This window comes from Rhynchophorus ferrugineus, unplaced genomic scaffold (assembly GCF_030347505.1).
Source record: "Rhynchophorus ferrugineus isolate W39M unplaced genomic scaffold, kcgeb_rfMv2 rfM1, whole genome shotgun sequence".
NCBI lineage: Eukaryota > Metazoa > Arthropoda > Insecta > Coleoptera > Curculionidae > Rhynchophorus > Rhynchophorus ferrugineus.
In genome coordinates this window covers 74,585,946-74,598,050 of record NW_027472580.1, presented here as the reverse complement: position 1 = coordinate 74,598,050, position 12,105 = coordinate 74,585,946, and the positions used below count along the sequence as shown (strand labels likewise).

At 32.3% G+C, this 12,105-nt stretch overlaps 1 protein-coding gene across 1 annotated transcript in view; it reads left to right on the top strand.

Annotated features, from left to right (window-relative positions):
• Positions 1-12,105, top strand: part of LOC143206511 (uncharacterized) — a 128,157-nt gene that overhangs the window by 22,046 nt on the left and 94,006 nt on the right. The gene's annotated exons all lie outside the window — the stretch shown is intronic.

The following is a 12,105-nucleotide window of genomic DNA, read 5'->3' as shown; positions in this document are numbered from 1 at the left end:
TCTTAGATTTTGTAACTTTTCTAGTCAAATAGCGTTAAACCGGTGGGAGATTTTCTTAATAATTTTCGTCATTTCTGTGTGAATTTTGGCGGTACCTTACATACTATTTATAATGTTCTATGTGTCAATCGGTTCAACAAAAATTTGTCTCACTTTTTGAGGAAGCGACAGCACCTGCAAGTGCGAAACCACGATTAAAGCTTATATCGAAAAAGCATGTTTGGGTCTAAAATGCTATGTAATAGATAACACAAATAAATAAATTTCACTAAAAAGAAATACGCCCATATCAAGCAACCTGGAATAGCCGTCAATTCGGTAACTCAAACTATATAAATAAACATTTTAGGTTGTCATTCATGCGTCACAAATCATCCTTTCTGTTGCTCGTAAATCAATTGTAGACGCGTAATATTTATAATAAAAATTCAGCAACGTTGTACCACAAATCCCGGCAGGCAATTTTGAATCGGAAGAAAAATCTCTACATTTCATATATGAAATTATAACAAAATAGAAAGTAAATGTGTTAAGGTATTATTAAACGAAGATATTAATTTTTAAGAAGAGTCACTTGAGATTTTGTGTTATGTTTGGTTATTCTCAGATTGTTGCAACTATTACGGAGTTATGTCAAGTTTGGATTAAAAACATTTTAAGAATAGAATGATCACGTAATATCATATTTTACATTTTTGTATGCTTTATGAATAACTTGAATAACCTTAAATAATATAAAATTTCAACCCAACATCCAAACAACAAAATTCAAGAATAACAAGAATCGTCTGTCCTCTTGGTTTAAAATCTTTTTGGTATTCCGAAACCAACTTTTGATTTAATATGATATCTGTTGAACTGAAAACACCCAAGGAAAATTGTTCTTCCTTAAGGACTGATAGTAATTGATAGAGTTCTGATGACATAATAGATCAAAGTAATAGAGGTAATCCTAAAGGTTATTAAGATTTTTTTGAAAATCTTAGTTTATGAACATCTGATTCAATTTCATCAGGTTTTTTTAGTAAATGTATTTCTTATCAACGCATTAACCGAATATTGCAGGTAATATATACGTTAATTAGCGCATCAAGAGTTAAATTGAATGTAGATGTTAGTCCCCATTTGGGTCAAAAGATAAAGTAGAAAATGGTAGGTAACTGGAAGAAGGAAATTAAAGTTGATCCGCATGGGTGAGGTTGAAGAGCGGAATAAATAAGCAAAGAACGATGCAATTTTATTTTACTGAGGAGTTAAAGAAATTATTATTTTAATCAGTCCTGTGTATTTATTGATTTTGTAACATATATTTTAGGTGAGAAAAATGGATAAAAGATAAAGACCATATGAATACATGAATGAAGTAATGAAAATATGCAGCAGTTAAGATATAGTTGACTATGAACTTTGCCTCAATTGTTTTGATTACTTACTTTATAGATCTATGGATTGAAAAGTCAATAATTAATTTAATTATTGTAAATACATTCCTTTAATATACATGCTTCATATATTTTCTGTTTTAATTTACAAAGCGTATTACCACAAAGTGTATAATACATTTATTATTCCATATTTATGTTTATAAAATAAATGTAAAGAAATATCATGTATACTGTTATTTGATGGTCTGAGGCTCTTATAGTTCTAAAAATAATTTTACTTCTGATACTTTGTTATAATATTCAGTAGTGTAGTAATTTAAGGTAATCAATATTTTCTCGATTATTGAAACTTAATGGAAATTAGATTTAATCAAATACCATTTATAAAAGATTAGTTAGTATAAGTTTTTGAGATAGTTATTTTAATATATTTTAATATACAGATATTTATTATTTTAATTAATTACGAACATTTTTGATATTTTATTGAAAATGCGATTAAAAACAAGGGTTAGCAACATATCATTTAAAATTATTCCGTTTACTTTATTATAAGGTAAATTTGACTAACGATTGGGTGGTGGGTTGTATAGATTTTTAATTAAAAGATAATTTAATTTGGTTTTGACAATTAATGTTTATTAGAAGAGTAATGTGGAGTTTTAGTTAAAGCATGGTTGGCGAGGTTTAATTTCAGACTTTTCTCTTAGTTAAAAAGTTGTTAGTTTTTTATTATAAAACAATTAATAGACTCACTGTGGTTCAGTAAGTAAGAACATAGCGGGATATTTATATCGTATATTAGTTTCAAGTGAACGGTTATAAATACGAATAAGGCATAGCTGTAGTGCCTAATACCTGACGATTGAGATGAACAGGCTAGGAAGAGTTTAGACCGTTTCAGAAAAAGGAAAGTTGGCAAAATAGCTAGGAGAAAAAAATCCGAAATGTATTATTTCTTTTTACAGAACAAAAGTATGAGCTTAAATTCCAGCCAGAAAATTCTTCTTAGCTCCATATTATATCTACTTTATTTCCAAGCAACAATAACGTTTTTAGGTTTCGTTTAATGCAAACTATTTTTTGCATATTTACAAAGAGTCGAGACGCAGATTATTGGAAAATACATTAAGTCTGCTCTTTTTTGTTTCTACTAAAAATAGTTTGACAAATATTAAATATATTGTATAGCATTTTTACATGATTTAGGGTCGATAAGTCGTCTAAGTTTAATGGAAAGTGACAGGCAGCATTAAATATGTCCTAGACCTTTATAATTTAGAATGTTCAGGCAAAACAGTGAACATTTCTTTAATATATTTGGTTTCAAAATTATATTTGATATTTTAACAGCATTTCATGATAATACAGAATATTCTATTTTATATCTCTGTATAATATCTCTTCAAGTGGTACTTCATGTATGGTACAAGTGATTCTGATATCCGTTTTTATCGATATGTTTAATACTAAAATTCGATGAACAATAGCGAGAAGTTTTTGTAAGAATAATTCGCAATATTAGAGCACATTTTGCAGTTTAAATGTTATGGCTAAGAGCTGCTTTAGGTATCTTTTGACAAATCGTCTATAACTACGTTGCGGCGTGCTCCTTTTCTAAGAAATTCGGAGAATACCAATATCTTTACCGGCTCTTTGATTTTTCCTAGCTCATTTAAATTCCGTGATTTCGTGACTATCGATCTGTAAATGACAATTAATGGTATTTTTTGGCTAAACATGCAACTAACATCATATTAAATATACTTGCAATCTTGACTTCTAGACGTAAGTCAATTTATTACTACTCTTTTAGATCCACATCGATGCTATGATTGTCTGCGTTCTGTCCAGTAGCGACATTTTCTTTCATATGCCATATATATTTTATGTTTTAAGGCTTTTTAGAAAACTTCACATTCGATCATATGGCATATAAGAAAGAGCTGGATATGACTAATCTGTATATTGCAGCACATTATTATTACTATGTATTTGATTGAATAATTAAAATTGCTCCAATTGTTTTGTCATAATTAGTTGCTGAAAAATAATTAATACATTGTCCCATGGATTACAATGAGAAAAATTGATCTCGAATATTATATCGATATATCCGAATTTATGCCAATTAAAAATCAGAAGGCTATTCAATAATCAGCTTTACAACTAAACAAACATTCAAATGTGCAAGTGAAATTAAAGTCCACTAAAGTACCAACTAAGATGTAGAAACAACTTCTGTGAATGTTAATTTAAAATTCAAGAACAAATATCATTTCAATCACCTTTAAATTCCTGTAATTAATAACGAAATTATAACCTAATTTGAAATAACTACTTATAACACTTAATGACCACATATAAATGATATATTATTTTATAGGATATATTGTTTAAAATCACCATGTGAATACGTCTTATATTTATTGGGAAAATAATGTTTAATGCATCCTATGTTTTCTCTGTAAGCCTGCTGTCGATTTGTTATACATATAAGGAATCTGTTCCAGTTGTAGTTTAAGTGGTATTGAAGAATTAGTCAGTGGTTATTTATTAATTTCTTTTATTTCATTATGATTTCAAATCAATTAATTTCTATTTTTATTATTTTGCTCTTCAATACTTTTGTCGACACATTTTGCTCATCCTTTTAGAGAATTCAATAACTTGTTTTTTATTGTCTTGTTTGAACTTAAAAATAATAAATACCTTATCTTTATACCAGCATCCAAATTATAAATCGTATTATGAGGATTTCAAAAATAACTTACCACGCCACTACTTTCATTTCTTCCTTGAGATGTATACGATCTATTAAATTTCTGCAACCTAGAAATGAAATTTGAATCATTTGAATTAAATCCCTGAATAGAGTTGAATATATTCTTGAAAATATTTAGTATCACTCATTAGTAGTAAATCATAAATAATCCCGTTAGTTTCTATCATTTTGCCAGGTGTCCATCCTCAATTCTCACATATATGACAACGCTCATACGTTGCAAGAGTTGTGAAGGATTTAGTGTTACAGAATGAATGGGAAGTTCTACCGCAGCCAGCTTACTCGCCAAACATCGAGTCTTCTGACTACTACTTGCTTAGGTGCAGTATGGTCCGAATGAGTACAAAAATCGATGGATTATTGATTCTCGGGTTAGCCAACATTGCTTAACATATGTTGTACATTACTTAACATAAATTTTTCTTAATAAATGCAAGTTAAATAATTAGTTTCGTATTTAACGTTTTTAAAAACATTATTTTTATTTGATACAATCTGAGAGAATGGTAACATTTCAATTGTAAAAATTCTATGGTAAAATTGATTTGTCGATTTTGTCGATCCGTCGGCTTTTCTACTCGTTTTCTTGAGCGAATGGGACTCTAGGTTGTTTATGGAATGCTATTATTGAATTGTATTAACATTCTGACGAAATATTATTATTTGTATTGGAGGATTTGCCAATATTACTCTTCCTTCCTTAGTCTTTGATTCGATGTCCTCATCGAGCAGGATGCTGGGTTGTGGTCCTTGAACTTCTCCTGGTTCTTCGACCTGTACCTACGTTTTTTTTATCTATTCCGTTTACCTTTGTTAGATTAATTGTGATTATACAGTTTTGAATCTGGCGCGTATTTTTTTTGAAATACGGAATTTACTGTTGTTAATAATATTAATATGTTTTAATATATTTGAATTTGTATATATAAAATTTTTATTATATTAATATTAGAGTTAAGTTAGGGGTTTCAAATCAAGTTAGTCTATCTATGCGCTGTTTATTTTTTGTTTTATTAAGGTTCTGTTATTTGAAAGGGTTGTGGTGAAACGGGATGGATGTTGGGACTCTGGCTGGGTGAAGGAACGTTTCTCCTCAGCCTCTTCAGATACCTAACATTAATACGCAGAGTTTTAGTTTCATGCTTGTTGCGAATTTTTATTCGGTTCCTGGAAGATTGGGTATTTCATAGGCTGTTATAAAAGGGCTTGATTTTTAAGGCTCTGTGAGCCTTTTTAAGTACATGACGTCTTCTCGCAAAGCAAAAGTTACGTGACACTCATCGATTGTTTTGATGAAGGACTCTAGATGTGTTTTATTGGGGTCTTCTTTCTGTAGCAGTGCGGTACTAGTATCGAGCTGTTGAAACTTTTGGCTTTGGTTTGTCCAATAAGGTCTTCGATAGATCACAAAGTCTGCTGAAGGTATACTAATCCTACCTATTGCGCCAGTTAAATAATTCGATTAGTTTTTAAACTTTTTAAAAATTTTATTTTTGTTTGATTGAATACACTTACAACATAGAACTAACGGTTAAGTTGTTGATATGTTGATAATTGATACAGTTTGAGAAAATGGTAATAATTATTAAGTAAAAATAGTTTTTGGTCCGTTGGCTTTTATAGTAGCCTTCCTTGAGCGAAGTAAATTCCTGGTGGTTCGCGGAATGTTAATATAGAATGTTTGGTATTAACATTCTGACAAAATTCCTATTTTCTTTGGAGGACTTGCTAATATTAAAATAAAACAATGACTAGAAAGCACGATATTACCTAGCAGTCGCATAAATTAGCCAAGAAAAATATTTTAAAACTCACATAACCGGAACAATATTAAATAACCCTCCTTCGAAATACCATCAGATAATTATCGAGGCATTTAGAAACTGCTATATTAAGTTTGCGTAAACTTCGAATAATGTACGCTTTTTATACCTCCGTTATCGCTGTGTGTTTCCCACACAATTCTCCCCCTTTCAAGTGACTGTCTGGTATCCTATGCTTTGATAACGTATTGTTAGCTAGAAGATCAAAATCTATAAAGAAGAGTCGTTAACCGAGATAACGGAGTTTACTCAAAACACGTAATTTCCTTTTTCCAAGCCTTTATTTCCTTATCTGATAGCGAAACAGCCACTTGGATTTAATCCGGTCTTTTTGCGAGAGGCAAGAGAGGGTGCTCGAATTAAAAGCATCGAGCACGCTTAACCGTAACCACGAGCACTTGAATGATTTATTTACATGTACGGAGCTCTGGTATTTTGATTTGGCTTAGATCGGAAACGGGCGAAACGTGAGACGTCAATTTGTACATGTGTCAAGTGGGTTTGGATATTTCTAAGTCTCAATCGAAAAGGGAATGAAAATGTATATAGCAGGTCAATAGAAAAGTAAAAACATTAAAGTAAAATAGTAAAACACATTTTGTTTGCAAAATTATTTTTTTTATTCAACATTATTCTCTTCAAGGTTTGTATGCTGATTATAGCGATCCTCCAACTTTTCTATACCAATTTTATAGTACGATTTGTCATTTGCTTCAAAATAGGCCTCAGTTTCGGCGACCACTTTTCATTCGACGAACATTTCTATCCAGCAAGCATTCTCATGAGATTTGAGAACAGGAAATAGTCACTGGAGACGAGATCTGGATAATACGGTGGAAGAGGAAGCGATTCGCAGTCCCATTCATGGATTTTTGCCATCGTTTTTACTGACTTGTGACACGGTGCATTGTCTTAGTGAAGCATCATTTTCTTTTTCTTCAAATGCGGCCGTTTCTCGACGATTTTGTCCTTCAAACGATCCAATAAGGCTATGTAATAGTCGTTGTTGGTGGTCCTTCCTTTTTCAAAGTAGTCAATGAAAATTATTCCATGCGCAACCCAAAATACAAACGAAATAACCTTGCCAGCCGACTGTTCTGTTTTCCCACGCTTTGGAGCGGGTTTATCGTGTGCAAGTCCACTCGGATCACTGTCGATTGATGGAGCCAGGTTTCAACTATTGCCAAATATCGACGCAAAAACTCGGGTTTATTACGCTTGATTATCTTCAAACACTGCTCCGAATCATCAAATCATCGGTGTTTTTGGTCAAAAGTGAGCTCGCGCGGCACCCACTTTGCACAGAACTTTCTCATACCCAAATATTCGTGAATGATACGATGTACAGGTTCAGTTAATATCTTTAGAGTGTCTGCTATTTCATTCAATTTCAATCATTTTGCGGATTTTTTAAATAATTTCTTCGCTAACACCGTCTTTTGGGCGTCCACTGCGTTCAACGTCTTTGGTGCTCATTTCATCATGTTTAAACATAGCATATCAATCCTTTTCCTGGGGCACTCTCCGAAAACTCGGCATCAATTGAAGTTTTTGCTTCAACTGTATTTTTTTCCTTCATTTGGTACTTTTCCTTTCAAAAATCAATATTTTATCAACATTCAAAATTCCTTTTTATTAATTTTTTACATAATAACAAAAGTTGCTTCGCTCAAAATACTATAATTCACAAAATAATGGTCAGAGAGCTGTTTAATTTATACACGTATCTTTTGAGGGTTTGGGCTAACTAAAAAACATATAGATTTAATTCTAGTATCGCCATTTATGTGTCAGGCCGGGAGTTTTTCTATTTACCTGTTACGTTAAACAGTAGGTCCAGTTCAGAATCGCTCTGTTTAGTAAAAAGGAGACTGAAAAAAATATATGTATTATTATATAAAATATGTAGCCCTTCCAATAAAACAGCTAATAATGTCATCAAAATTTATGACGTCACAACGTCGCAATATTGCCGCATCAAATTTACGTTTTGGTTTATTTAAATAAAACAACGAAACAAACGTTACAATATAAAATATAAGTTGTTTTAACATTATAACTGGTAACAGATATTATCAAATGTATGTATTATATAATTTAATCTGCAGTTAAACAGCCATAAGAGTTTGTAGGTCGGAGTTGTTTTATTATATCTACATTGAAATATTTTCCAAAGCGCCTATGAGATAGAGTTCTAGTCGAGTTTTTTGATGTAGTGATATATCCTAGAGGCCTAATCTACCTAATTAATAGTTGTATATCCAAGTAATGTATTTTATTTTCTTTAGAGAGTATATTTACCTATTTACGTTTAGTCCTTCGTTCCTGGGTTTCTATGTCAAGTCATTTTAATATCACTGTATTTCTGCTTAGCTTCTGTTATTGCCTTTTTGCATTTTTCTTCATAAAATTACTGCATTATCACTAATGCATTTCCCATATCTGCAAAAGAGTTTATATAAAATTTCCAATAAAATCAAGCCCAATGCTCATATGTATTTTGAAGAATTACTCACATATATATGCACAATAATCTTTTACACTCTACAGTACGATGTTCTACGGTTATCCGATATAAGATGAATTTATCTTTAGTTGTTTCAGCTCTTATCACTCTTATGTTGTTTCTGATAGTATTGGGCCATTGGGTTATTCAGTTATTTTCATCTATCTATCAAATACTTATTAACGATTCCTCCATTTGATATTTCTTCTTTTATTTATCCGATGGCGTTTATCCAAACCGAAGGTACTATTGTAGAAAAAACAAGCACAACGAGACACAGACTAAAAAGAATCCAACCATCTGATCTTGTGTAGTGTTGTGTAGTGAGGTGCATATAATAAAAAATACAGCAGTGATATGTATAAATATTATTTCGCCATAGACTGAGATAGGGCCGATGGGTCCTCCTAGATATATACCTAGATTTAAGTTATCATAAAGACAAACTGTTGGTTAGTCGGAAACGACTACTAAAACGACGACCGAAACACGACCGGTTAGTCGGAAACGACTACCGAAACAATGTAATAATAGATAATAAAAAAGATTTTAGACAACACTCCTTTCAATTGATAGTTTTTCAGACTTGTTTCTAAAAAAAAAGGAAATTACATAAAATTTTTGGTGCCTGGCAACTACAATTCAAAATTTTCCTTTTTCATATTTTGTTAGTGCCTTCGGTTTTTTTTTGTTATCCTATAGTGAATACTTTTCTGTGAGAGCATTTCCTGTTAAAATCCCATTTACATGTTTAATCCAAGGAAATTTTGTTTGTTCGTATATGAACACCTAGAACTAGAGGTATAGAGCCAATTTACAATTTCTCAACCCTTGGCCATAAATGCCCCATTAATAAAGAATTACAGTACTGTATCGCTTTATATCACCTCATGTTGCATGCATCAACCTCGTGTATTGAACGGACGGTTAATCCTTCCTTAAAAGGTTTGCATTCAGAAGCTATTCTCTTAGTGGAGTTGCAACTATCAGATTGTTGATCCGAAAATAAACAATATCTCCCTTTTCAAAATTTTTTTCGGAAGAGTATTAATATATGGAGACTAAAAATAATAATTAATAAAAATAGTAACAAAAATATTAATTGATTTAAAATAATGTTTTAATAATTATTATTACAAAATAATTTACCCCAACTTAAAATAACAAAACACGCTTTAACGATTATAAATTTCTCAGTCAGTAAGTTTGTGATTCTTAATTCATATGCAATGATATGACACATAAGCCATATTAATCTACTGACAAGAGTTATTAGAGGAATGCCCAACCAACAAATTCAAAGACAATTGTCACAAAAGATAAATGTGCCCCAAGAAACAATTAGCGATCGAGTACGAGCAAGAGCGAATACTCAAAAGATGGAAAGATGGATTCCACATCTATTAAATGGCAGGCAAAGGGAAAATCGAAATATCGTCCATGAAATACTACTTCAAAAATGTGATGGGAAGCCATTTCTCCATCGAATAGACACGTAATGAAAAGCAGATTGGTGTATTATGTGAATAAGTATCGCTACCGATAACAAATGATCAATTTGAACCAAGCATTGACCGAAAAACGTCTAGAATGGGCCCAAAGACACGGTAAAGTGATTTTACAGCACGATAACGTGCTGCCCCATAAAGCAAAACCTGTCAAGGAAGCGTTGGGACAAGGAAATGGATAGGACATATTATCGCACCCGCCGTACTCTCCATACTTTGTACGTCCGACATCAACTTTTCGGATCAATGGGACACTGAGCAGCACTTCACCAGTTTCGAAGAAGTAGTTAGAAAATGTCTGGATTAATGGTTTGGCACAAATGACAAACAGTTTTCTTCAATGGCATCTATCAATTGTCTGAAAGATGGGCAAGATGTATAAAATCAATGGAAATCTTTTTCCGTTTTATTGAAAACTAGCTGACCCGACAGACTTCGTCCTGTCAAAAAGATTTGTAATGTGGCAGTTTTTGTGCCTACGTATTTTAAAAAATTCTCCTGAACAGAACCATCACCCTGGTGATAGGGCGTTGTGAATAAAAAATAATTAAATAAAACATATATAAGGATTGAAAAGTAAGTAATCGCTTTATTGTTAATCATGTGAATCATAATTATTATTATTATTATCATTATATTGCTTTGTGGTATACGATGTTTCTTGTTTGATTACCTGGCGCATAGATAAACAAATCTGATGGTTTTCCAACACGGGAACAGGCAACATACAATTGACCATGTGAGAAACATGGGTTTTCTAGATTAATACCACAAACACTTAATGATTGCCCCTGGGACTTGTTTATAGTCATAGCAAAAGCAAGCCGTCAACATGTCTATAGGAAATTTGCCATTACCAATGTCAATGAGTTGTTTAGAGAATATGTTTCCAGATTGGTCATTTTGCAACTCGACACGCATATTCTTGCTTAAATGAAGTACTTTAACATGTTTCCACAAATTGGAGGACTTTAGACATGCATTGAGTTCATCAGCTGGCGTTGATCGTGGAATCACTGGCAATGTTTGACGAAAATCTCCTGCTAATAAAATCATTGCACCACCAAATCGGTTATTATTGCTACGTAGATCTTTTAAGGTTCTGTCTAAAGCCTCCAAAGATTTTTTATGTGCCATCGTGCATTCATCCCAAACAATCAATTTACATTGCTGCAAAACCTTTGCCATTGCAGAGTTCTTCGAAACGTTGCAGGTTGGAGTTTCATTGCTTTGCATATTTAATGGCAATTTTAGTGCTGAATGGGCTGTTCGACCACCTTCAAGCAAAGTTGCTGCGATTCCCGACGAAGCGAGTGCAAGTGCAATTTTATTTTGTGAGCGAATTGTTGCTAATATTAATGAAATAAAAAAAGTTTTTCCTGTACCACCAGGTGCATCTAAGAAATAAATCCCTCCAGTTTCATCATTTGTTACTTTCATAAGAGTTTCAAATACATACTTCTGTTGTTCATTTAACAGTGGAAGATTTGTTTGAATTTATTCTTTCAAAGCGTTGAGATCATACAGTCTTTCTCGATGCAACTCTTGGTTAAAAGCGTCATGCATTGGACGATTGGGCGCGGTCAGGCCTAATTGAATTAATAGTTTGTTTGACATTATCAAGCACATGTCCTCAATTGAAATCAATGCTTCATTGTAAATTTCTTCACTGATTTGTATATTTGGATTTCCCATTCTATTCCGTATTTGATACAAAATATCATCACACATATAATCTTTGTACTTCATCCACAAATCAATTGGGTTTGATGGGAAGCATGTAGATATGATTATAGAAAACAATGTTCGTATTTGATGAGTGTGTGATGATATTACAGCATCATTGAGAGTTTGATCCCAATGAGCGTCATTTTCAAGCAATTGCAAACGTTGACAGGCTTCTCTGTAGGATCCACACAATTCACCATCAACAGTTCGTAACTGTTGGAATGATGTTGGGCCACGTACATTGACTAATAGCAGTCGTAAATAAAAACATTCATCATTGCTTGGATGTACTGAATAAATCCGGCCAATCGCATCGGTGGAATATACATCTGTATATCCTGGAACTGGTTTTCCTTGTTTCCGTCGTATA